General features: G+C 37.6%; 1 long non-coding RNA gene across 1 annotated transcript; it reads left to right on the forward strand.

The window, feature by feature from the left end:
- Positions 1 to 5,622: 5,622 nt before the first annotated feature.
- Positions 5,623 to 25,666, forward strand: Gm40394. The gene is made up of 3 exons (XR_872686.1): positions 5,623 to 5,648; positions 20,311 to 20,402; positions 25,374 to 25,666. It is a non-coding gene; the product is annotated as a predicted gene, 40394 (long non-coding RNA).
- The last annotated feature ends 2,086 nt before the right edge of the window (positions 25,667 to 27,752 follow it).

Raw genomic sequence — 27,752 nt, forward strand, 5'->3', positions numbered from 1 at the left:
ACAAACATTTTTTTCCTTTGAACTGTTTTATTGAGATAATTATAATGACAAAAAGTCATAATTTACACAGACCTATAGTAATGGTTGTGACTTAAAAGTAATTTAAAAATAAATTGTTCATCAAAGTTTCATATTAACATTTCTGTCCTGTCAATGTTATAAATAGGTTTAATTAGAGATGTGTTATTTACAGAGATGAATAGATCCATTAAAGTTGTTCTTATAGTTTACATTAAGATTCTGTAAAAGAAAGTAAAATTTTCTTATTACTTTGCTATGTCATAAAGAAATCAACTTCTCCAAGCATGCCATTTAATTAAATATATATACTTTAAGGTTTTTTTTTCACACACACAGCAATATTTACACTAGAGAAATAAGTTCTATTGCACAGTAGATGAATTATTTTGTATATATTTTATTTCACAAGAATGATAGCAGCAGGAAGGGTCGAGAGTATTTTCATTACAAGGCAATGATGAGATAAACATGCTTCACGTGTTTTAAGTTATGCACACATGTATCTAAATGTCGTTACACTCTGTTATATGTAAACTCTTTGTGACATCACAATGTGATGGCATGATGGAGGCTGAGAAAATCTAAAGTCAGAGCTATTTGCAGTGTAGTCAGGAACTCTCTGAATATCTGCTTCTCCAACTGAAATGTGAAGCATTGGGTGCCAATGCAGCACCGGATTGTGAAGCTATGTCAGTCCAGCGATGGAATATGAGGCAACAGGTGCCAGTTTACCAATATCTTGGGAAGCATTGGGTGCCAGCACAGCACAATTTGATGGAAATTCTTGCAGTGACTGAATAGTCTAATTCACTGTCCAAGTCAGTAAATGTGAAAATATGTAAATTTGTGTATGGTATATGATATTGTTAGTGACAAAACTGTGTAATGAAGATTAATGGGGACAAATGCATCTAAGTCCCTGTGCAGTGACAAACATAGGCTTTTCTGTTGAACAACAGCAGAGCCACACAGCAGGTTTGCATTGTATAACTCCAGACAAGGCAGCTCATTTTACTGCACCTTAAATTCGACATCAACAGAACAGAGAATATAATTAACTTTATAAATACAGTTAGGAACACCCAAACGAATTACTATGTGTGGAGCACTTAATACATTGTGTGATGTTTTTGGCTTCTATTTTCTCCTATAAAACTTTTCAAAGTTGATTTCAAAAGCACCATATGCACAACTTTATTATAATCTGGAGAATAACCATTTGTTATTTTTCATCTATTGGATTTGACTTAATGAATATTTTTTTAAAAGCCACAAACAACAGTTAAACACACACACACACACACACACACACACACACACACACAGACACACACAGAGTGAGCAAGAGAGAGAGAGAGAGAGAGAGAGAGAGAGAGAGAGAGAGAGAGAATTATAAATCACAACCCTAAACAGGAGAGAGTTCAAACACTATACGAAAGGAAACTATTCTTCACCTTGACAGTTTCATCTTCCAAACCACTGAGCTACAGCTTTTCCCACCCATGTTAGTCCTGGCAAGGAGACCCCAACCTGCTTGTTTTTCTTTTCCTCTCTCTCTGTTCCAAGCATCTTTTTCTCAGCCTGGCCACCAGTTATGCTGGCTGCAGCTTTTTCCAGGAGACCCCTTCTTTGGAAAAAGAATCTGGGGCAGTCAGGTTGTCCATGGCTTTGTGCTGCAGCAGAACTGCCAAATATGAAAGAGTAACTTCCTATGAGGCATGGGCTGTGGCCAGGTAGTGCACATGCCAGAACTGGCTGAGTTGGAGTCCATCATCACCATAGCCATCATCCCATTGGATTCCTGAAAATGTTCTTGGAAATTCAAGTTCCAAAGCTAAGCAACAGCACGGATACATTGTCTAATGACATACATTGGTTATTTTTCAAACTTCTGAGGAAAGATTAAGGAAAGTAGAATGGTCCTGATGGTGACTATCTAACACCTATAACACATGCCATTGGGAATGAGCTCAGACTCAAACTGACATGATTATTTTCTTCATAGCTTTGCATGTTCATCTATGTGCAGGTACATGGAAAAGCCAGAGGACAACTTCAGTTTATATAAGTACCAAGCACCTTATTTTCAGAGACATGGTCCCTCACCAGTTTGGAGCTTGTCATGTAGGTTAGGCTGACTAGTCATCCCCCCGCCCCCAGGATCAGCCTGTTTCTACTTCCTCTACACTGGGATTATACACATGAGCTACCATGACTATCTTCTTACATGGGTCGAGGATTGAGCTAAGGTCCACAAACCTTCATGGAAAACATTTGACTAACTGGGATATCTCTTCAGCCCACAAAGTGATATTTTAAAATAGTCAAACCAAACCAAACCAAACCAAACCAAACCAAACCAAACAATAGCAAACCTACCGTTCTATCAGCTTCTCCTTTTGCAGCTACTACCCTCTAGAGACTACTGGAGAGACCCCATTTGTGAAATATCTCTAATATTTTTAGGACCTATGAAAAAATATTTGTTTAACGTGTGAAGGAAAGGTAGCATAATTCAATTAGGATAAATAAGCAACAATATTCCTTGAGGTAGCCTACCAATGCCATAAAGGTGGTACATTGTGAACATGTCTGTACCCAGTCTCTCTGGTTTATACTCAAGTGCAGGTATGTTTCTAACCAGGGTCAGACAGTGGCTGCCTTTCTTCATCAGCCTTTCCTGCATTTGCCCCCACGTATATTTAAAAAGCACATGATTCATTCTCTAGTGTCTTGGAATCACATGACAAATGTGGGCTGTATTGTAGCACCTATGCTCACACCAAAGGCTCCAAGGCAAATTCAAATTTTTAAGTTGGAATGCCCATGCAGTCATTTTCCATACTTCTCTATGTGTGCTCCAGCTCTGGAATGTTCTGAGAAATTCCTGTGGAATGATTCGGTGCTGATATATTTTTCTTCAATTTTCTTTGGATTTTATTGCATTCACAGGGAAATATGAAATCAGTAAGTTATCTTATCCACAGATTTCTACAGAAATGAAGTGCTTGCTACTTAATGGAAAGATTTCCCTCTTTTCATCCCAGGAAAACCTCAAGCGGAGCCAAAGCCAATTATAAGCCCCCTTTCAAAGTCCTGGTTTGGTTTCAGCTACAGTGCTGGAAATCCAATCACTGTCCCCTGTGTGTTGTGGGGTACAGCGATGCCTCATTTATCAGACATTGTTACAGGCTGAGGCACACCATGGAAGAGAAACATCCAGGTGCTTGAATCTTTATACCTCATACATAAATTGAAATTAGAAAAAAATGAAGAATACTTAAAATATTACATATTGCTTTCCTAAGCAAAGTGTCATGAGTACAATTTAATCAAGTTTGAAACTGAGCATTCTCACTTACTAGTTTTTGAACTTTGGCGTTGCTAAAATACAATTCAACCACTTACTAACTATGTAATTTTGGCAAATTAGTTAGCCTCTGTTTTCTCATCTGACAAGCAGAGATAATTATACCTATGTCACAGTCTGAATTAGCTAATCTATATAAAACACCCCATAAACTGCCTAACACATAGTAGACCTACCCAATGTAGCTGGCTAGCCCTACTCTAGACTACTTGGCTAGACACTCTGGATCTGACTGCTGCTTGAGCCCTCCTGTGCAAGTGCACTGAAGCCTCTTTTAAAATATCCTTTCTGTGCCTCAGTTTCTACATCTGTATAATGGAGATGATACTGGCATGTGAAGCATAAATAATGGTGCTCAGTAAAATTAACTATTATCAGCAAAGATTTTATTTTCTTTCTTTTTGCTTTCTTTATTATTATTATTGCTTTCATATTTTGCAGTCCAGCTGTTGTCCCTCCCTGTCCCCCCTCCCACAGTTCCTTATCTTATTCCTCCTCCCCATTGTCTCCAAGAGGGTGTTTCCTCCACCAACAGGTGCCCCCCTCCCTTGGGCTTCAAGTGTCTTGAAAGATAGGCACTTCTGTCACTGAGGCCAGATCAGGCAGTCTTCTGCTGTATATGTGTCAGGGGACTTGGATCAGCATGTGTATGCTGCCTGGTTGGTGGCTCAGTGTCTGAGAGTTCTCAGGGGTCTGGCTTAGTTGAGACTGCTGGTCTTCCTATGGGGTCACTCTCCTTCTCAGCTTCTTCCAGTCTTTCCCTGTTCAACCACAGGAGTACAATTGTTGGGTGTACATATCTGCTTTTGTCTCAGTCAGCTGCTTGTTGGTCCTCTCAGAGGGCAGCCATGGCAGGCCTTGAAGCCTCCCCTTAAGATGGATCCCAAGTTGGGCCAGTCTCTAGACCAACTTTCCCGCAGCCTCTTCATTTTTTTAAACAGAACCAATTCTGGGTCAGAATTTTTAGCTGTGGGATTGCAACCCTATCTCTCCACTTGATGCCCTATTTTTCTACTGGAGGTGGACTCTTTCCACTGTTGGTATTTCATCTAATGCCGCAGACCCTCTGGGCCCCTTTGTCTGCATGGAACAGGTCTCTAGTCGCAGGTGGGCAAAGCATTGGATGGAATGACAGACAGATGCACACAGGAGAGGTTGTGTAGAATCTGAATGTAATTTGTCAAACTGAGCATCAAACTTTTTATACAGAAGAAAATAGGGAAGTTAGGTGACACATCACATCGGCAAGGTACAAATGAGGTTATGGGATGCTTAATGACTCTTACACAAAACAGAGGAATGTAAACACAAAGACTGGCAGGAACTGGGCAATAAAATACCTGAGACAAAGTCAGCCCTATCTAAGGTCAGCTATAGTCTTAGAAGCCAGGTGTGAGGTCTTTACACTCCTAGGACAAGGGCTTTCACACCCAAGTCATGGTTCTAATTAAAGAGTTCCGTTCTAGCTAACCATCTCATGAATAATGCAATACTCTAAAACCACAGCCCGATCTACTTCCTAAACCATTATAAATTCCTGTATATGGGAGCGACTTGGCTTTTAATCTAAGTGATAGTGTAATACCAGAGGCAATTCTGAATGTCAATGAACAGGCAACATTCTTCCTGAATTCCAATCCCATGGTTAGCTCAAGGACTTTCTAGGACATTGGAACACTGGTGAAGGCTTGGCTATGTCAGAATTCAATCTTAAAAGGCACTTATAATTGGATAATACTAAAAGAGAGCACGTGGATCCATACACCAGACTAACGCGGGAATGGAATATTAATGTATGGGTTAGAAAGAACGCCAGACTCCAGGAGGTGAGTTTCCGTGAAACTTTCTGCCTCATGAGTGACTTCCAGGCCTCTTAGCCTGTCAAGCTGACTCGACCAGAGTGCATGGCAATCTAACATCCCTTCTGTTGAGTACTGAAATTCTCTCACCTTCCACTTCTCTGGCACTTTCTAGAGGGTCCCCCTCCTTTCCCGAATGTTACATATTTCCATTCATTCTGCTGGCCCTCAGGTCTTCTCTCCTGTTTCCTCCCCAATACATGATCATGTCCCCCCTTTTATCTCTCCCTCATCTATCCCACCCAAGTCACTCCCTCCCTCTGCCTGACAAGATTATTTTCTTCTACCTCCCAGGTGGGATTGAAGCATCCTCACTTGGATCCTTCTGCTTGTTAACCTTGAGTTCTGTGGATTGTATCCTGGGTATTCTGTACATTATGGCTAATATCTACTTAATGGTGAGTACATACCATGCATGCCATTTTGGATCCGAGTTACCTCATTCAGGGTGACATTTTCTAGTTCCATCCATTTGCTTGGAACACTCATGATATCCTTGTTCTTAATAGCTGAATAGTATTCCATTGTGTAAATGAACCACATTTACCTTATCCATTATTGGTTTGTGGGACATCTGAATTGTTTCTAGCATCTGGCTATTACAAATAAGGTTGCTATGAACATAGTGAACCACATGTTCTTGTGGTATGGTGGGGCATCTTTTGGGTATATAACCAAGAGTGGTATAGCTGCATCTTCATGTAGATCAATTTCCAATTTTCTGAGGAACCTCCAGATTGATTTCCAGAGTGGTTGTACTAGTCTGCAGTCTCACCACCATTGGAGAAGTGTTCTTTTTGTTACATCCACGCCAACATGTGGTGTCACCTGAGTAAGTTTTTGATCTTAGCCATCCTGATTGGTGTAAAATGGAATCTAGGGGTTGTTTTGAGTACATTTCCCTGATGACTAAGGACTTTGAACATTTCGTCAAGTAGCAAAGACTTTCTAGGAAACAAAAATGCTTTCAGAGGTGTTTGTGTGTGTGTGTGTGTGTGTGTGTGTGTGTGTGTGTGTGTATGTTGCATGCCTGTGCAGCATATTGATTTTTTCTTTATGGTCTTTTTATAAAAAAATGATTATCTTACTAATATAACCTCGGAGATTAGTCATAAAATATTCTGTAAAGTAAAACAACATTCATGTCTATGTTTTTAGAGTTACTATTAATTTATTTATCCTTTCATCACTTCCTTGTGAAACCATTACCCTTACTCTGCTGCTTCCTGGGGAAAGGCTAAGGTGTCTGGAAAGTCGGTGGTTTCCTTAAGGATCTGAACATTGCCACACAGCTGTTGTCCCAACAAGAAATTGGTATCACTGAGACGTACGGTGACATGAACCTGCAGTAGAAGATGAAATGTGGTCTCCAAAGCAATGTGTGTAGACTAGTGCAGGAAGTGTCTGAATACATAGCCACATGCCTCCTAAAAGAAAGACTAAATGGAACTCAGAAAGGTAATCTATCTGAAATCCATGTTTCCTGCTCTGGGCTACCACACAGGCACTTAGCATCCTCAAACTGCTTATACCATCTGCTTAACTCTGGTTTATATAGCTCATTTACTTCTCTACATGGAGAATATAGGCAAGAGGAAGCATACGGGAATAAGGGCTGATGGATATCTGGCCTAGCTCTGTATCCAGGTGTGTATGATCAAACCATCTGGCAAATGAGTAGCAGCCAATACTGGGCCACTGTGGCTAGATTCAGGTGTAGGCAGTGAGTCTGACCTCCCAAATCATTCTGAAGATTGATAGGTATATTAAGACAAGATGATATAATATGTATAAATTATGCTTTTTTATTTGAAATTTAAAATATTAGATAATCATGCATTTTCTACTCCTAGCTTATTTATATATCTCTTTTGTTGAGAAAAGGTTTCAAGTATTCCAGGTTAAAAATTTACAGTTAAAAGTTCCCCTGCAGCAGTGAATAAAGTATCCCTTTCTCTCAACATCCTCTCTAATACTTGTGAATATCTTGATGCTAGCCATTCTGACTGAGATGAAATGATAAGTCAAGGGAGACACTGGAAATATTTTAAAGGATTCTGGATTAACAGAATTAATTTTAGGAAATGGATAAACTATCAAAGTTACTTACATATTTAATGTATTGCCTATAAAAAGTTTGATGCCACATCTCATGGATCCAGTAAAACAATCTAAGAATCTATATACCAATAGAGGGGCATGGAAGCTCTTCCTATTGTCTAGTGCCTTCTATGATTGCCCTTTTCACTGTGGTAAACTTTCCATTGTAGATATATATCTCTTCTTTGGTTAGGTTTCTTCTTAGGTACTTAAAAATTTGTAATATTTTTGAATGCATATTTAACCTAATTTCCTGTTGTAATGTATATGAGAAGTTTTCAGTGGTTTTGTGTTCTAAAACTTTATTGTGTTTATATGGCTTAAATTAAATTTATTACTGATATAATAATATGAAATATAAAGTTTATATGTCAATGAGGACTTTAAACATAACTGGATATTACTATATATAACCAATGGAACTTAGAAAACTAGACAGGTTGACAATGACAAATGCTAGGGGCATTATACTAGTGTGTAACTCACTTTAAATGAGGACAAGATAACTTAATTGTTCATTAATATGGACTAGCCAAAAGGGTAATGGGCGTATATTTAAATATCACTGTAGATGCATAAAAAGTATTAACTCCTCATGCAATCAACAGAGTTGATTCCCAATAACACATTACTAAGATGGGGAAGTTTAAATAAGCAAATAACACATATCGTTCAGTTCTATTTACACAAATATTAGAACAGACCAACTACTATGTGGTTAGAAAAACCAAGACATGATTGTGGGGGACATTTGTGGAGATGGTTGCGCAGCACATGAACCAACACTGTACCATGAAGACCATGATTTACATGCTTGTATCTAAGGCTGGAGTCTTTTGTATGTACATGCTTGTATCTAAGGCTGGAGTCTTTTGTATGCACATGCTTGTATCTAAGGCTGGAGTCTTTTGTATGTACATGATCGTATCTAAGGCTGGAGTCTTTTGGGGAGGAAGAAAAGGTTTCCTGAGTGCAGGATGTTTCCTTGGTAGTGGGACTCCTTGATTTGGAGTCTGTTGATTATAGGAGTTCCTAAAATGCTGTCCAAGAAGTGTCAAGGTGTTTGGGTAGCTCTCTGGTACACTGTCACTTCTATGCTAAGGCCATGGACTCAAGTACAGACTTCAGGGTCTTAATTTGGCACAAGAGTGGCATTCTTCAAGGGATTAATTGGCATTGAATAATGAGTACATTTAAAAAATAAAAAGGCCAAATATTAACTGAGGCCCAGAAAAGAAAGCTCATGTCACCAGTCCAACATTCATAAGTTTCTGTGTTATTTCCACAACTAGAAGAGAGGGCATATGAAGTAAATGGGACTGAATTAGAGTGTTCCTGTAAGGAGACCAAATAGATGGTGCCATGTCCTAGTTATCCTCCTTTAAGCTTATATTAAACACTCAGTGCCTACTATGAGGAATTAAGGTGTAGGCAGGGTAGATGCGTATCCGGAATGGCAAACACTGTGAGAAATGCATGGAACATTTTTTTAAATTCATGTTATTTATTTTTTTTATTATTAGATATTTTCTTTATTTACATTTCAAAGTTTATCCCCTTTCCTCATTTCCCCTCCGAAAACCCCCATCCCATCCCCTCCCCCTGCTCATTAACCCAACCACTCCTGCTTTCCTGTCCTGGCATTCTCCTATACTGGGGCATCGAAACTTCACAGGACCAAAGGCCTTTCCTCCCATTGATGTCCCACAAGGCCATCCTCTGCTACATATGTGACTGGAGCCTTGAGTCCCTTCAGGTGTAATCTTTGGTTGGTGGTTAAGTCCTGGGAACTCTGAGGATACTGGTTGGTTCATATTGTTGTTCCTTCTATGGGGCTGCAAACCCCTTCAGTTACTTGAGTTATTCCTCTAACTCCTCCATTGGGGACCCTGTGCTCAGTCCAATGGATGGCTGTGAACTTCCACTTCTGTATATGTCAGGCACTGGCAGAGCCTCTCAGGGGACAGCTATATCAGTCTCTTTCAGCAAGCACTTGTTGGCATCCACAATAGTGTCCTTGTTTGGTAACTGTATATGGGATGGATCCCCAGGTAAGACAGTCACTGGATGGCCATTTGGAGCAGAAACTGAAGTGTGCGGAACTTTTAAGAAGTTGGTGTCAGCTCACTACAAAGATTTCTTAAGGGAGCTGTTGATCCAGTGAGGGTCATGTGTTCACCATCAGACAAATATGCATCAGGTACACTTAAAAATTGCATCTTTCTTGAAAAAAAATACATGATATTTGGAAATAACATTAAAAAAAAAACAAGGAACCAGAGAAAGTTGTTATTATAAACCTACCTAAACAGAATTCAGTTACTGCCTTCCTTCGGGTAGACATCTATAACCTCCAGAAACTTGGTAGCATTTAGTATGTTAAATAGATGACATTTCTTTGTTCTTTTGGGCACTCTGCAGTGAATATAAATGAGGAAACACACAGATTCACACACCGGGACATGCACACACAGACACACCAACCTGTACATACATTCACACAGAAAACTGACTCAGATACTGACAAATAGACACACACTGACACAGACACAGACACCATCCTTCACACACACAAACACAGACAATATTGATAATTTTCCTTGAGCAAGTTAGCCCATTATCCAACACAGAGTCAGAATGAAGTTTTAAAGCAATTATACTGCTGTGACGAAAATTCTGTAGGGTGGGATTCTGATGAATCTTATATTCAACGTCTCAATGAACCATTCCCAGGATATGTAATGTCTGTTAGGGTCCTTCAAATTAACTATATGTCACTAGGGTACAATTAAAGACAACAGATGTATTGGTCATTTTACTCTGAAAGAATTTCAAGTAATTCATCAGAAATAGAAGTAATAGCTGCTTCATGAAGCAATGAGCCTTGTTTCCTGAGAGTATGAAAAAGTTCCAAATGTTAAGGTCTTCTCATCTCATTCTAAAATTCTTTGCATCAAGATTATATACTTTGACCCAGAACTGTTTCTGTCTGAAAGAAATGCAGGGACAAAAATGGAGAAGAGCCAGAGGAAAAGGAGGTCCAGTGACAGGCCAAAATCAGAAGCCAGCTCAAGGGGAGGCCCTAGTGCCTGACACTATTACTGATGCTATGGTGTGCTTACAAAGAGGAGCCTACCATGACTGCCCTCTGAAAGGCCCAACAAACAGCTGAAAGAATCAGATGCAGATATTCATGCCCAACCAATGGACAGAAGCTGCTGACCCCTGTGGTTGAATTAGGGAAAAGCTGGAAGAAGCTGAGGAGGAGGGCGACCCTATAGGAAGACCCTTAGTCTCAACTAACCTGGACTCCTGAGATTGCTCATACCCTGAACCACCAACCAGGAAGAATACACCAGCTGATATGAGGCTACCAACACATATACAACAGAAGACTGTCGGGTCTTGACTCAGTGAGAGAAGATGCATCTAACACTCAAGAGACTGGAGGCTCCAGGAAGTTTAGAGGTCTGAGGAGAGGATGAATGGGATGAGAGACAATCAAAGGGTGGACTGCAAGGGGGTAAAAACTGGATTGTAAAAAGAGATTAAAGAATAAAAAATATAAAGCAAAAAAAAAATACAACAACAACAAAAACCCCAATCCATATATTTAGTTAGTTGAGGAATTAGAACTGCAAAGGAAATTCTCTTTTTGTTCAGTTTCTCCTTCAGGCCAGTTTAAAGATTTCATAAGCAACAAACACATAGTCATGTTTTAAAACTAAATTGTATAATAGGGACGCCCACTACATTTCATACCAAATACTATTTAAATCTTTCCTTAACATTATGCTCATTTTTGTGATTTTATGATAAAATTTATACTTAGTTTTTTTTCAATTTGGAGGCTAATTACAGATCATATTTTATATAAAATGGACAAAATTGAGGTATTAATCACCTCTCAACTCTTACTATGTTCTGCTTCCCACAGTCATCAGCCCAGGGCCTTGAGTCTCTATAGCTCATTCTTTCTGTAGTAACTTTAACTATTTGAAATTTTACCAAAACTGCACATAAAATACCAACATCTTTTACCTTTTTTTAGGTTAAGCTGTGAACTGTGGCATGTCCATCTATGATTAAAATGTTTACTTAATGGATGTTTATATTGTTCTGATATCTTCAAGAGCAGAATTGAGCATGTCAATTTTCAACTACAGAATATAATGGGAATTAAATGTTACAGGTAAACAATGTTCTTTGTAAATCACTATTTCAATATAATTCAAATTGTGTCAATTTTCACAATGAAAGAAGAACAACTTTTTTTTATTAGCTATTTTCTTCATTTACATTTCAAATGCTATCCCGAAAGTTCCCCATACCCTCCCCCCACTCTGCTCCCCTACTCACCCACTCCCACTTCTTGGGCCTGGTGTTCCCCTGTTCTGGGGAATATAAAGTTTGCTAGAACAAGGGGCTTCTCTTCCCAATGATGGGCAACTAGGCCATCTTCTGCTACATATGCAGCTTGAGACACGAGCTCTGGAGGTACTGGTTAGTCCATATTGTTGTTCCACCTATAAGGTTGCAGACCCCTTCAGCTCCTTGGGTGCTTTCTCTAGCTTCTCCACTGGGAGCCCTGTGTTCCATCCTATAGATGACTGTGAGCATCCACTTCTGTATTTGCCAGGCACTGTCATAGCCTCATATGAGACAGCTATATCAAGAACAATTTTTTATGTGATAAAAAGTATTATTCCAGAGAAGTGAACTTCTAGTTATTCTAAGGGGAGGTCACTTTTCCATGTCTTTACTGATGTCCCCTGTTCTCTGTCAATAATCTCAGCCACAGGGTCTATAAACCAACAACAGGTATACAGTTTTCGTTGGTGTCATGTCTAGTGAAAGTGTTTGAGAATTCTTGTTTGTCTAGGATGATTATATATTGTCAATTTGGACAGCTAGATAAAGGCCTAACCAAATATTTCCTTTCTGGGGTTTAATCAATATTCAATCCTTAAGATCAGTCTTATTTTAGTTGTTTTTTTTAATTCTGAGTAAGATAAAGTTATACAATTGATTATTCATATATTCTTTCACTAATATTCATTGATCATTTCTTCTATTAGATTGTGACTATTATGAATAAGGTTGTGGACTAGTGAGATGGCTTATCATGTGAGTGCTCTTAACTACCAAGTACAACAGTTTAAGTTTGACCCTAGTAACTAGCATTGGAGGAAAGAAGAACCAGGACTGAATTCTTAATTTGTCTTCTGACCTATACACACACATATACACACACATCTTGATACATGTAGCAACACATGGACCTAGAGAAAAAGAGATAGAAAGATAAAAAAATAAATGAATAAATGGTAAGAATTTTATAGTTCTTACAGATATTCTTATACTTGGATCTTTATAGAAATGAAATTTCTCAGTTAAATACATAGGTAGGAAAGTTTTAAGGTCATTAAGTTTATAAGAAAATAGTACTTTATAATATAATATGGCAGGAACATTTAAAAACTCACCAGCAATGTATAAGTTGGTTCTAGCTGTTTTGTATTCTGGGTGACGTATTTAAGCTTGTGTGCATGCTTGTGCATGTGTGCCAAACAACAAATTCAACCAACTGTTGATTTCCCATATTAAAATTTGTCTGTGCAGTCTTTCTATCACTATTCCCTGAAGTATAAAGACTGCTTACAAAGTACTTACATTATACTAGATGGTATAAATATGCAGAAATGATTCATCATATGTCATCATTATGTACAAATTCAGTGCTTGCAAATATGTATAAGGGACCTCTATGTCTTCTATCTAGAATCATTTCCAGCCTTATTTACAATAGCCAGAAGCTGGAAAGAACCCAGATGCCCCTCAACAGAGGAATAGATACAGAAAATGTGGTACATTTACACAGTGGAGTACTACTCAGCTATTAAAAACAATGAATTTATGAAATTCCTAGGCAAATGGATGGACCTGGAGGGTATCATCCTGAGTGAGGTAACCCAATCACAAAAGAACTCAGATGATATGTACTCACTGATAAGTGGATATTAGCCCAGAAACTTAGAATACACAAGACACAATTTGCAAAACACATGAAACTCAAGAAGAATGAAGTCCAAAGTGTGAACACTTTACCCCTTCTTAGAATTGGGAACAAAACACCCATGGAAGAAGTTACAGAGACAAAGTTGGAAGCTGAGATGAAATGATGGACCATCTAGAGACTGCCGCACCTGGGGATCCATCCCATAATCAGCCTCCAAACGCAGACACCATTGCATACACTAGCAAGATTTTGCTGAAAGGACCCAGATGTAGCTGTCTCTTGTGAGACTATGCTGGGGCCTAGCAAACACAGAAGTGGATGCTCACAGTCAGCTATTGGATGGATCACAGGGCCCCCAATGGAGGAGCTAGAGAAAGTACCCAAGGAGCTAAAGAGATCTGCAACCCTATAGGTGGAACAACAATATGAACTAACCAGTACCCCTGGAACTTGTGTCTCTAGCTGCAAATGTATCAGAAGATGGCCTAGTCGGCCATCAGTGGAAAGAGAGGCCCATTGGTCTTGCAAACTTTATATGTCTCAGTACAGGGGAACACCAGGGCCAAGAAGTGGGAGTGGGTGGGGGAGTGGGGGTGGTGGGGGTGGTATGGGGGACTTTTGGGATAGCAGTTGAAATGTAAATGAATATAATACCTAATAAATTTTTTTTTAAAAAGTGAGGGCATTTAGCTTTGTTACTTTTAGCATTTTTGTAGCATCGCCATGTTGTTTTGCTTATATACTGTGTCCTTGATGCTACAGTCATGATCCCCGTGTATCTTTATAAAGTTGGTAGCTGGCATGAAACCAACAGCTCTGATCAAATGTTATGTGCCTGTTATTTAATGTTACTCACATTGTTCCATTAATCTCTTCATGCCTCTTCCCTCTTCCTTGCTTCAATCGAATAAGAGGAATAAGAGCTCCTACCCTGCTTCCATGTGTACACACCCATTTCAAAACTTTTGATGCAATTATGAAAGAAACCATGCAATATCTTGTCTTTCTTACACCCTCTTTTTTTGCCAAGTCTCCTATCCTGTCCACCACCCCTTTATAGCCCTTCCTCCAAACATCAGACTACAAACTACTTTTATATCACAGTTAAGCTTAGGCCTCAGACATGCAGTGAATAGGCCACTTTTACTTTTTGAGTATTTCTCATTTTATTTAACATGTGGATCTACATTTACATCAATTTTCCTGAAAATGACATGGCTTTCTTCTTATGTTTAATAAAACTTTATTTTGCATATATAGTATTTTTCCCTTATCAACTTGCAATTTGTACTGGTTGTATAACTTGAGTGATATAAGTCATGCTGTAGTAAGCACAGATGAGGATTATCTCTGTTGTGCTGTCTTAGATGCGATTGAGTATGTATTCAGAAGTTGGTGAGCTGGGTCATATGGTTGTTTTGAGTTTTCTGACCATCATTCACACTTCTTTTCATAGTGGCTGCACCAATTTACATTCCCAAGAGCAGTATAAAAGCGTTCATTTTTACTAGTATTTTGTTGATGTTTGTTTCCTGATAATAGCCAATTTTTTAGTGGGATGACATGAAAAGGGTACATAGCTTGCTTTGTTCTGCATTCATGTGGTATAATAGTGACTAATGGTGAGGAACACATTTCCAATGCATGTATTGGTCAATTTCACTTTTGAGACTATTTGGGTTATTAGCCCATATATTGATAAGGTAATTGATTTGAGAATGCTCTCTTCAGACGTTAGATATTAGCCTACATCAGATGTTCAGTTTCCCTTCATTCTGGTCATTGTCACTGTGCTGTGCCGAAGCCTTTTAAGTTAAGGCACCACTACATGCAGTTCCTGCAACATTTACTTACAGTGCTAGATGGGTGGCTCTTGTCTATGATTATACATTAGGTATTTTTCTTTCTTTTTTTTTTAAATTGTATGTATTTATTTATTTACATCCCAAACACTGCCACTCCCAGTTCACCTCACAGAGACCCTTCCCTAAACCCTTCTCCTCTGAGAAGGCAGGGCCCCCCTGAGTGTTTCCCACCCCAGTGCATCAAGTCCCTGCCAGAGTAGGTGCATCCTCTTCCACTGAGGCCAGACAAGGCAGCCCTGTTGGAAAACCAATAACTACAGTCAGAATACCACTTTAGGGAGAGCCTTTTTCTTGATTTTTTTTTTCTCTATCAGTTTCCCTTTTTAGCTTCTCATGAGGGTCATTATATCATTTTGAGGCCAGGGTGACAGAGAAGATATAGGTTCTTTCCCTGTGTGTGTACCTAGCGTTTGAAGACAATCTGGCGAAGAAGCCCTTTCTTTTCTTTTTCTCTTTTTCTCGTTTTCTTTGTCATCACACCTACCCTCTGTAGTACAATTCACAGCTCTTCAACCTGAGTGTTTCCTTCTTGGGACTGAGTCTGCTCAAACAGACTCTCTCATGTTTCCGACACTCACTTCCATTATTCTCTTTTTTACCCCTGAGCTGAATTATCTATTTTTTGTCTATTTTTCAAATATCTCCTTATCACCCTTCATTAAAAAAACAAAAAAACAAAAACAAAAACCAAAAAAATAAAAAAAACCTTTGGATGGCCCGCTGTAGGACTTAGAACTTCATTGTTTCTTATTCGCTTCATGTTGATCAGCTGTGGGATGTTTGTGTTAATTTTCATCTTCTCAATAAAGAAGTTTTACATCACACACTACCAGCCAAAGCTCAAAAGTCATCATGGAAGAGGAGAAGAAAATGTTCAGAAACCAGAGCGACAGTAAAGGGCTACAAGGGAACAGTGTTCTTTAGACACCAAGAGTTTCACACATAAACTTACAGTGGTTCTTGTGACAGCATGTAAAAAACCTGTGAAAGATCAAACCAGACTAAGTTCTCAGCAGGTCGCTGTGTGGTAGTGGTGATGGTGGTGATGAAGTCTCATTCCATTACTGAGGATCTATTGTCAACTGATGGCCACTGGTAAAGAGATGGTCAGTATTCTCAAGGATGCAGCTCATGAGAGGTTTCTCATGTTCTTTTAAATGTACCTTTACACATACAAACATAGAGAGCAATAAGTGGATTCAGAAAGAAGGAAAGGAAATAAGTAAGGAAACATGAAATTGGAATGAAATACTGGAGGTATATAAGAAGGGAACTGCAGGGAAAAGGATGGGCGAGGGCTCAATCAAAATACATTATATTTATCTGTGCAATATTTAAACAATTGAAATAAACATTAAAATTATTTTTCTCATTTTTCAGTATCATTGGGAATTCGGTAATTGAGAAGTTATGAGTTGCAAATCAATCATGTTGTCTTGTTCTTTGTGTTCCCATGTTTCTGTGCTGAAGTTAGTACGCATATTGAGATGACCACTTCCTCTAATTTTATTTCAGAGTCTTTTTGGGATGAAACCCTCTCTTGAGGAATCAATTTCTATACCTCTCTCTCAGAAAGGAGAAAATTAAAGCAGTGAATATACTTGATCTAAAGCAGTGAATATACTTGAACCAAACAGATGCAGATATACTGTATATAAATTAAAGATAACTAAAGCTATCCTAATCTTTCTAGCTGTAAGCTCATGTTGAACCTAATCTGAAAAACTTTCTACTGTGCTTTCGGTTACGTTGCGGACTAATGGTGAATTTTGAGGTTCTCTTCCTTGTGACTAGCCTTCAGTTTCAAGGCCCCTAAAATCCCCTGAAATAGTGTGGAGAGATTCCTGACTACAAGGTGTGGCTGTAGGCACTCTGGCAAGTCTGTGCCGACTAGGGACCTACACGGTAACCCACACTAGGGACACAGTGCACAGCTCTTGGGCTAACAGTCTTTCAGCTTTGTGCATTTTAGTAGTTGACAATAAAGTCAAGAGATGGAATAAATTATTGATAAAGCAAAATATGTCATCACTTAAAACTGCTTTGCAAAAGAAGTCGCCATGTTATTTACAGTTTCTGTCTTTAGTTCACTCTTAAGGAAAATAGGCTATTAAATGACTTTTACTTCCCGGATGCTGAAAACTATTGACAAATCTTTTATGCGATTAATCCAGAATTATAAAATCCAGTGTCTCTAACTTCTTCCCATACAAACAGATCATCCTGAGCACCATCTGAGTTCCTCTCCTAAATCAAGGAAAGGGAAGCAGTCAACTGTAGTTGTATAAAAATAAACACCGAAAGAAACGAAAGGTTATGAAAACTTCCCTATCAGTTTAAACTAAGACAAAAAAATTTATTAATACTTACATATGTTTATTTTCATCTAGTTTTTTTCCTAATTGGTCAGAAAGATATATTAGAATCTATAAAAGAATCCTTACAACTGCAAATTTGGAAGATCTTTCAGAATTTGCAATTTTTTGCTTCATTCATAATTTCTTTTTTTCTTTTCTATTAGATATTTTCTTCATTTACATTTCAAATGCTATTCTGAAAGTACCCCATACCCCCCCACCGTGCTCAAGATCACTACTTGTTTATGTTTAGTTATATTTTGTGCTTTTGTCTAACTTTGCTATCGATACAGGTTAATAGGGCAGCTGATGGTCAGTAAATGCCTAATTTCCCAGCACTTCAGTCACCGTGACTTTGTGTATTAAAATTAAGCATATCTCTGGGAGACTATGTACTTATATATTTCTGAAAATTTTATCCTTGCATCTTCTTCCTTTTAATAGAATTGTTGATCCTTTTACATTTATTGTAGTTGCATTACTGTTGAGTTTAAGCTCAGATATATGGGGAAAATAGATTATATTGTTTTAAGAGTTAATGCTAGGTGATAAAGGAAAGTAATTCTTGTAAGAGAAGTCAAAATAACAACTACTGGTAAGACTAAAGTGTCATTTATATTGTTTGGAATCAGGAAAAATTATATAAATATATTTTCTTAAAACTGTGTTAGATATTAGATGGTGATAGAGCATAAGGACTCTTGACATAGTTATTATAGGACATATCTGACGCTATCTATGTTTGAAGGTAAGCTGCCTCCCATGAATGCAAAGCTTATTAAACTGCAATCCATCTACTGTAGGTTTTCTCTCATATTTTATAAAGATAAATGGTAACCTACTGTTTACTTTTATTGGTCCTTTTCCTCATTCAAGACTGCGACTCAGGTTGCAGTCCATGTCATCATAGTGGCCAGAAAATCTTGCATCGTCTGCTAGAGTCAGCCAGGAACAACTAATGTTTCTGTTTGTGTTCCTTCAAAGCAAACACAGGCCTGGCCTAAATTAAGCTGGGAGTGATTTTTGCAAAGCAGAACAAGCTTTATGGGAGTCCAAGCTCAGCATTTTAGGCACAATATTCCAAGCTAAATAACAAGAAGAACTTCACCACTATATTACTTCTTTTAAACAATTCAGCATGGTGCCTTTTTTTTTCTTTTTTCATTTTGGAAATGAGATACACATGCCCCTTGAAGAATGATTACATTTGAGGTAGGTTTTGGTAAACCGAGGCCTACCTGAGAACTACCACTGTTAAAAAGTGAGAAATACAAATCTTACTAATCTAAACATTTTTGTAAAAGGGACTTTGTGAAGAAAAGGACTCAAACAGCTTTTTAAATGCATATTCTGATCAGTTTTCAATTTGGCATTTTGTTTCTAAGCCATTAGGAACAATTGAAATCAGATTTTTATTTGGAAGTGAAAGAATACTCTTTACTAAAAAGCGTTCACACTATGAGAAGAAAGGACTCCCTGAATTTCTTCAAGTGTTTAAACACAATGCTTTTTACACCTATGTACTTCTAAAATATTTCCTAATACAAGAGGAGCTGAAAGTAAACTTCCAATGATCAATATTTTTCTACAGATATTTTCACAGAAAATGAATCACATGATTGTCTTGTTCTGTACTTCTTTCTTATATATTGCTATCTGGACTTTTACTGTTAGTGTAAGAAAAATAGATACTATTATTACTTTTAAAAAAGGATGGTGCAGAAACAGAGAGTAAATAGTTTGATGTTATTTGTATAAGAAATACACTATTAGAATCTTGATAAGTTTTAATTTTAATTTTTTCTATAATTGTATGTAAATACTAAATATGCCCGTATTAACATATGTAAATATGCACAATATAAGTGTACATGTTTAGTAAATTCAAGTATATGTTCTTTTATAATCACTTTAAATTAGGTTTTAGAAATATTGCACATATCTAAGTCCATGATATCACAGACATCTTCCACTGAATCTCTTGTCTTCTGAGTTTATCACTAACTTCTATTTCATTACTGAGTATTTTTAATTTTATTGTCCTAGTTTTAATTGAAGATATATTTTATACAACATATTTTGATTATGTTTTCTAATCCCCAACTCTTCCCACAATGCTTTCACCTCCCATCACATCCAAAGTCACACCCTTATTTCTCTTATTTATGTTTCTTATATCAAACAAACAGCATCTTATACTAATGAAAAAATAAGATAAAATATAATAAAAACAAAACCAAATGGCATTTTTGGATTTTTTTTAAGCCTTAAAGGTTCTTTGTGTACACATTATGGTTTTCAATTACATGTTTTTATGGGAATTTGAACGTATTCCTCTGCCTCTCTGTGTATTTCTTGTGCTTTTCTTTGGCTTTTTTTTTCTGTTTGTTCAGTGATGGTCATCTCCTGCCTTGTCACGAGGGTGGGTGGAGCTGCTCTTAAAATGGTTTGTATACCCAGTGAGACTCATTTGGAGAGAATGAGTTTTTCATTTGTGTGTAGTTATCAGTTGGAGATGCCTTTGGGGTTAGGGTTGGGGACTGGTGTCCATTTCTGCTCTCAGTGTTGGAACTCCATCTGGCTTAGACTGTGTGTGTGTTCTGCCACAGTCCCAGTGAGTTCATATGTGTACTGACCCTGCTGTGTTCAGAAGGCCTTGTTTCCTTGGTGCCTTCCATTCCCTCTGGCTCTTACTACTTTTCTGCTTCCTCTTTCACAGGAATCTTTAAGCACTAACGGGAGAGATTTGATGGTGACATTCAATTTTGGAGCAAGTATCTGAAGATGTCTTCCTCTCTGCACATTTTTCAGGTGTGGATCTCTATATTTGTTCTTATCTATTGAAAGAGGAAGCTTCTCTGTTGATGGATGAACAAGACACTTACTATGGATATAGCAAAATGTTCTTAGGAGTCCTTTTCAGAGCTATGTTTCTTTAGCAGATTGGTAATATTTGATTATTGCCTAGTAATTATTTAAGTTGATATTTGCATTGATCTGTGAGCCCTACATCTTTCTTGTGTTATGAACTTTAGCATCTGTCTTTATTTGATTCTCAAAGGCTCTCTTTTCTTCTTCTGGTTATTCTGTTTTGTTGATTGGCATGATTGGCATTGAGGCATTGTGCTCAGTATTAACATTTATCTCTTTTCTTTCTACACTTACATTCATCTGCTGCAATGAATTTAAATACCTCCAACACAATGGCATCACTCAATTATATATTTTTACTCTGTCCTTCTGTCTTGGGACTTTTGAATTTTAGTGTTTATAGTTGACTGTAAGGAATCTGTTTACGGTGACAGAATATATGTGTCATACTATTTTTTATAGGTATAGAAGAAGGCATTTTTACTCATTTTTTCAGAGCTCATCGTTATGACTCCCCTATGATGAAGTATCAATACTTGGAAGGGAGTGGAAAACACTCATCTCATGGCAGTAGTTAGGCAAAGTGAGAAATTGAGAAAAGAGTTGAAATATCAATGTCTATTTCAAGGACTCACATCCAATATCCTCACCACCCCTAACTTGACCCTAGGCTGTAATTGTCCACTATTTCCCAATAGTGTCACAGGACATAAGGACACATTTATGTTTAGAGGTTGTATCCAAACTAAAGCACATTAGCCTTAACTTCAAAGGCTCATAACTACCTAATAATGCAGAATAGGTCTAGTCCATCTGTGAGTCCTTAACAATTCCCAACATTCCTCGAATGTTTGAATGTAACATTTCATTTGAGAATAAAGGCAAACTCAACTAAGCCCCTATCAAAACCAACTGAACAAAGTTCCTGTTCTTCTGGTTCTTATGGTTTTTTTTTTCTGCTTTTTCTTCATCAATAGTCCCTGAAATGCAAGAACTGTATTGTAGCTGTGTCAGTAGGTACTGATATCCACAACTTTGTATTTTGATTGTTTGTGTTTTTCTGTAATGGTCTTCATCTCTTGCAAAGAGGAGAGAGAGGGTAAAGACTATCCAACATAAATCGAATATATTATAGTTATAGATTAGGAAGGCTTAGGAAAGTTATGGTTTTAGGTTATTCTCCAAGACTCATGACTTCTCTAGCTTTGAGTATTTGGCCATTTCTAGTACCAGACAAGATTCTCTTTTTATTGATTTAGTCTTAAATCCAATTAGAGAGCTGTTGGTTCCTCTCAACATATGTGTGCTACTATAATAATAAATGTTCAGTTCTGAAAACATACACACAAGTGATTAACAAGTTAAATTTATGTTCTCTCTCTCTCTCTCTCTCTCTCTCTCTCTCTCTCTCTCTCTCTCCTGTATCCCCCACCCCTCTCTTTGTGTGAGCTGTAAACTAAAATGAAAAAGTAGACAATGACTTTCAAAGAGAGTAAGGGGGGTATATGGGAAGGCATGTGGTGGGATAGTCTCTTGTTCACTGTTTAAATGTTGTCTTATTACTCAAATACTGATTTCTGTGACAGCAGAGATTTGGGCACAGGCTGGACTTTGGTTTTGTTATTTTTATAAAGCATCACCTATCTCAGCGTTCTGTAAACATATTCTCCATCACCTTCTGATTGGTTTAATAAAGAGTGGAATAGCCTATAGCAAAGCAGGAGAGGCTAGATAGAACTTCCAGGAAGAGATAGGAAATCTGGGAAAGAAAGAGAGGCAGGGATTTGCCAGCTAGACACAGAAGAAGTTGGACCTACCAGGACTTAGTAAAAAGTAACTAGTGGGCCATGTGGCAGATCTTAAACTAGAATAAAAGAGTTAATTAAGTTATATGAGCTAGTTGGGAAATAGCCTAAAGTAAGGCCTAAGCTTCTATAAATAAAAATAAGTCTGTTGTGTCATTATCCATGAGACAGGAGATTGAGACAGTCCAGCATTAGGGATAAAGGAAGTAAGTAGAATGTGGGAATGACAAAAATTTTTAAAAATTTAAAATCAAACAAGCATTCTATATATCTTTAACAATTAATCATGAAATACCTGACAAATATTCCAATTCCAAAAAAGAGATGTGTCAAACTTAATGCTCAGACTTCAAGGCTCAAATATGATTATTTTTGTTTGTTTGTTTGTTTTTAATTTAATTTTATTTTTTTAACTTTTTAAAATTAGGTATTTTCTTCATTTACATTTCCAATGCTATCCCCAAAGCCCCCCAAGCCCCCCCCCCTTACCCACCCACTCTCACTTCTTGGCCCTGGCGTTCCCTAGAAGAGATCACTCTCTTATAGCTTATTCATTTTAAATGACAGTTTCATATTTTCTGTTTTGAACCAGTTCTAAACTGATTCATGTTTAGGTTATCTGTGGTTATGTGTTATTGATACGCCATTGTAACATTTCCTGGAATTGGACTCATTGTATGAAGGACTGATGGTGATCTCAGAACAGAGTCATGTAACTGAACAGCACATCCCGAAAACAAAGATGCATAGGCTACAGTGAGCACCGTTTTCTATAATTCTTTCTCAGATAATAAGAGCATTTGGAATCCCATTGTTGTTTTATGTCATGCAGTGTCTCTTCCTCTGTCAGCCATTGGGTATTTGGAGTGCTTCATTAGCAGCAGTGTATACCCAGCTTGGATATCTAGGGGCGCTTCTAGGAATTCCCAGCACAGAGGTGGTATTTCATATTTATATGCAATATATTCTATTACACAAATGTTGATTGCATGATACTCTGAGCAGTTATGTCTCCTAGTTGGATACAAATACTAATAATATGGACAGGAAAATACTGGCCTACCACTGTTTGAATAAAGATCACTTCAATACTAGTAAGATGGTTCACCAGGTAAAGGCACTTGTCACCATGCCTCATATTGCAAATTCAATTTCTGGGACACACATGGTGGAATGAGTTAACCAACACCTGGACGTTGACCTCTGGCTTTCACAGATGACATTCTGGCATGGATATATATGGATGCTTTTTAATTCTCTGTCTCTATCTCTGCTTTTGCCTTTGCCTATGTGCCCTGAACTGTGATGGTGTCAGAAATAGGAGAAGCTAAGAGATGACTTCATTATAATGGCTTGCTGTTTTACCTTTATCATGCCATTATGTGAGGTCTCAAAGACCTTTCCCAGTTTTCCTACTTGTGAGACCCTATCAAGATCTCATCTCTGAGTCCAAACAGTCCTAACCAGGCAGTAGAACTGTCACTGCCTTGACCTTGGATATGCCAGACCTCCAGGAACTGTGAGATGAAATATCTTATATTTACAAACTACTGGATTGGGAGCACTTTTCTTGTGACTGCATGAAGAGATCAAGGCAACACCATAAAAAATAATGATCTTCGCTGGAGAAAGACTCTTACAGCTCCTGTCATTCAGCGACTAGTGAATTTCCCGATAACAGCAGGTTCTGCCATCTCTCAGGAAGCTGTAGACAGTGTGGCATGTGCTGCTCTTTAGCCAGTCTACCAGAAGCCTTTTGAACGGAAAGCTATTTGCTTTGGCTCTGACGCTGACAAGCCCCCTTCCTGTGCTCTTGTTGGAGTTTACTAGCTACATTCATAAAATAGAGAGTCTGTCTCATGGTGGATATTAGGTTCCTCTGTGTGATAACTTATGATTTTAATGAAGTTTTGCTAATCCGTAAAACATGTGTCCTTTGTGTCTGGTCCTTCTCATCTCCCTGGGATATATATATTTTTTCATCTAGACATTAATAGTTCCTTGTCAATGTAGCTCAGATTTCCTTTGTGCTCTATAAATGGATGATCAAATATAAATTTGAAATTATACTTCAAAACTGTGTTTCTTTCATGGCTTTACAAGTAAAACATTGTCTCCTGTTGTAATGAGCACTGTGATTGAGTCTAATCAAGGAGTAGTCATGATATGGAAGTATGGCTTTGTACGAACTCCTGCTTTTACTTTTTACAGAGAAGAAACAGACTTATCCTAAAGCAGCTTTCTTGACGTCTTAGGCTTTGCACAACTTTGCATAATTGGCAAGATCTCAGAGTTTGTAATTTTGTATGTTACTTGTAATACTGAAAATTATAACATTTTAAGTAATAATCACTTGTTAATCTATATTATATTAGAAGTTGCTAGTCATGTGCATCATAAGAGAAAAAACTATTTTTTTTAGATTTTTTTTCTATTGTGATGTGTATGAAACACAAGGCCTGATACATATCTGAGAAGTACTTTACCACTGAACTCAATTCCAAGGTCAGAAAAACAATGTCCAAACTTCAAACTAACTTTAGCTAAAGGAGTGACTGTCTTTTAAATTATGGATTATTGTAATATACTTAATATATGGATTCTAGGATGGATGCTAGATTCCTGAACTACTTCTGTATATATCCTGTTGCAAATCACAAACCCTATATCATATAGTTTTGAAAAACTCCACTGCACACAAGTGAGAGGAGAATATAACATCTCACAGTTATTGTAAACATGGCTTTGACCTCCTCAAACAGCTGTCCTACTGAGTACCCGAATATGCAACAGCTTACCAAAGAACAAAATTGGAAAGTAGATTTTATTAGTTTTAGGTCTTAGTTTCTCTTCCTATTGCTGTGTTAAATTACCCTGATCAAAGCAACTCAAAGAAAGTGTTTAGTTCAGAGTTCCAGGTTATAATCTTGGGGAAAGTCAATGGAATTGTAAAACAACCAGTCATATCATACCCACAGTTACCACGGTTTGGAGAGGGGAGGGGAGGGGAGGGGAGGGGAGGAGAGGGAAGAGGGGAGGGAGAGAGTCAGAGAAGACAGAACTTATACATGCATGCTACTACATTTTCTACTTTTCTTCAATTCAGGGTCCCTGCTTGAGAACAGTGCTTCCCACAGTGAATGTGTTTTCTCACTTGAATTAACAGACTCAAGAGGATTCTACACACACGTACCTAAAGGCAAACCTAATCTAGACCTTTTTTCATTAACACTCACATCCCAGGTGATTCTCAATTGTATCATTCAACAACAACAACAACAACACCTGACCATGAAACCATGTAATATACACGCCAGACACTGAAAAGAATTTGTGAGGTATTCTTCCTGCTTTGAATTGTTTGCTCAATTTTGATTGGCTGACATATATATGCAAATATCAAACCATATCCATGGACATTGGAATTAAAACAGATATTAATTCAAGATCCAGTAACATAAGAGATCATTCATTGGGTCTACATAAAATTCATGATGTCTTATTGCAATTTTCAATGGTGCTGGTTTGACTGAAGTTTTGTTTGGGGAAAGTGAAGAAATCTTTCCTCTCTCTTTTTAAATTTTCTATGATGCTTGTTAGTTTTTATAGTAAGTAAAGCTGTTTAATATAGTGTTTGATTTTTAATGGCCACCTGTATTAGATACCAAAGGATAACCATCACAAATTACTATGAAAAATTGTTTTAGAATATTAGAAACATATATTTCTGAGGTACTGATGGCCAGAAGCACACAACTAAAGGGAGGTTCTAGTACAGTTGGGTTTTCCTAAAGGAATGATATCATCTATGTCCCTCTCCTAGTCTTTGATGGTCTCTGCCAACCCATCTTTTGTAATCCTCTGGTTTGTGTCATCTGGATCTTTAATTGCCTTTTGTGGTATCTTTCAATACTTTAATTTGAAAAAAAAATGGGAGCAATACAACCCATGGAATTTCCAGAGCTGTAGATATCTGTCTCCTTCATATGGCTTGTTCCTGTACCACAGATCTTCCTCTCCTTCTCTTAGAAGAATAAAGATTAGATAAGTCAGTCCACCTACCCTAATCTGATATCTCATATCATAAATTGTTTAGTTACGAAGGTCAATCATCTATTTCCAAATAGACCTCTTTTGTAGATATTAAGTGACATTTTTGGCAGGAGAGGCACAATACAGACCATTCCTCAGAATTCACAAACATTTTATAGTCTTGTTTTCCACGGTAATATTTGCATAAACACAATATGAAAATCACTTCTAATATTTTGTCTGAAGTTCAGTTGTTTTATTTCAAAATATTTATGATTTTTAACTAGGTACTCCAATTCCTAGTAAATAAAAAAACTGATGTATACAAACACTGCCTCTAATACATCAGGAAAGATGGCCTACCACCGGATTCCAGAGCTAGTCTCATGCTTAAAGATTACAAAGTCAATTGCTGGTAAAGAAAGAACTTAAAAACTCCATGAAATTTCCATTTGGTAATAATTCATCCCCTAGTGCTTCTGCCTGATGTAAGAATTTGGTATGAGAGCTATACCTTAGAGTGAAATCTGATGGAGAGGATTTCTTGGACTTGGCTTCCTGGCCTGGGGATAGAAAAATAGAGGCTTTAAATAAACGTGTCATCTGAGATTCTTTATGAAAATATCCAGGCAGATGCTGCTCTGTGGCCTTGGTGACTCAGGGAACTGAAAAAAAAAAAAAAAAAGCCTAGCAGCCCACATGGCAAAGACACTCACCGACACACCTATGTAAATAGCTAGCTTGACCTAATAGCCTTGTTTTACTACCAGTCGTATTCTTTAAGATTATTATGGTCACAAAGGGACAAGGTTGTCAAAATTAATGTTAAATATTTTAAATAGGCAAAGAAGATTTGTCTGTTTCTTTTGTAATCCTCCGGTTTGTGTCATCTGGATCTTTGTCTTTCTCGTATCTTTCAATTTGTAAAAGAAAAAAAAAAAAAGAAAATGGGAGCAATACAATATTCTTATCCATAAAAAACAAATGAATTTACAATGTTGTAATGCCCAAGAAAAAAGTCAGTATCACACCTTTAAAGGCTCATTTTAATATTTCCAACTGCACACATCCCTGCTTTTTGAAGATATAAGGTTTTCTGAGTCCATCATTTATTAATAGTTAAATAACTATATCCTATATTAAAGTAATGAATAAAATATAAAATTTTCACACCTTATTTTTTAAATACAAGGTATTAGAGGAGTTAGAGAAAGAACTGAAGGAGTTGAAGGGGTTTGCAACCCCATAGGAAGAACAACAATATCAAGCAACCAGACACCCCAGAACTCCCAGGGACTAAGCCACCAGCCAAGGGTACACATGGCTCCAACTGCATATGTAGCAGAGGATGGCCTTGTCATGCATCAATGAGGGGAGAGGTCCTTGGTCCTATGAAACCTTAATAGATGCCCCAGTGTAGGGGAACTGAGGGAGGGGAGGTGGGAGTGGGTGG

Source organism: Mus musculus, chromosome 12 (genome assembly GCF_000001635.26).
Source record: "Mus musculus strain C57BL/6J chromosome 12, GRCm38.p6 C57BL/6J".
NCBI classification, from domain to species: domain Eukaryota; kingdom Metazoa; phylum Chordata; class Mammalia; order Rodentia; family Muridae; genus Mus; species Mus musculus.